The sequence below is a fragment of the Centrocercus urophasianus genome, unplaced genomic scaffold (genome assembly GCF_019232065.1).
Source record: "Centrocercus urophasianus isolate 14NV4802_14NV808 unplaced genomic scaffold, USGS_Curo_1.0 seq_32, whole genome shotgun sequence".
Classification (NCBI taxonomy): Eukaryota; Metazoa; Chordata; class Aves; order Galliformes; family Phasianidae; genus Centrocercus; species Centrocercus urophasianus.
In genome coordinates this window covers 5,512,418-5,513,516 of record NW_024884889.1, presented here as the reverse complement: position 1 = coordinate 5,513,516, position 1,099 = coordinate 5,512,418, and positions in this window count along the sequence as shown.

Genomic DNA, 1,099 nt, shown 5'->3' with positions numbered 1-1,099 from the left:
AGATGAAGTACCTGGCTTATAAGTTACAATTTGCTCTCTGCTGCATTTATGATAGCAAACACTGATAGAAATTTTGCCTGTGATAAAATGTGCAAGCTAAGGGAAGCCAATATGAAGACTTTAACAGGAAGATATGAACCTTTGCTGATTGAATACAGAAAAGATGTGCTTTACAACATTCTCTCCATTTCCTACTATATCCACATTGGAAAACTGTAATTCACACACTTACTTTGTTCCCATGCCAGGCACAGAGCCAAGAAAACAGATGAGCACCTTTAGAAAGAGAGATGCACGTAAATTCCTAGGTGTACTAGAGATGACCTGCAATATCTTTCCCAGGCGGAAAAGTATTATCACTCCTAATGGCCTGTATTACTCTGCTCAACCCCAGTGTCCCTTCCTGTCTCCTGAATATTCAGCTCTGCTCTCACAGCTGAAAGAACAGCACAGTCACAAGGAATAGCAGTAGTACCAAACGCAATCAGTCACCGACTGAACGATGACTTACAAAGCAGATCTTCTCTGGGCTCGTCTGACTAACAAATGCTAAAAGTGACTGTGCAGTAAGGTTGGGCACGTTACTGACAACCTTATCCATATGCAGACAAGCACACACAGTCTATGAAAACCTTCAGTAAAGCTCCTGCAAGTATAAACTCTCCCATAACTACTGCACAACACCTGCAGACTTATATATTTACTTCCACATATTTCTTAGAAGGTCCAGCCAAGAAGTCTTGGGCACACATCTTCAAATCACCAGAGAATTTATTTTTTACTCCACATCATGCCAGTTCCTTCGCACAAATTAAGAGTTTGAAGTCACATACAGACAGCAGTCTAGATATGAGCAGCATGCCCAGCATACAACAGATACGTTTCAACTCCAACAAAGCACAATTCCTTCCTTCCCCAAGTGCTCTGTGAAAGCACTGTAATGCTTTTACTTAGATGTCCTAGGTATGATTGTAGCAACTCAGACATCTGTATCAGTAGGCTACTTTTTATTATGCTACTCACCCACTAACTCAGAGCATATCTTTTTAATCTGCCCATTCATTCTGGACATTTTTTTTTTTTTTTTTTTTTTTTTTTT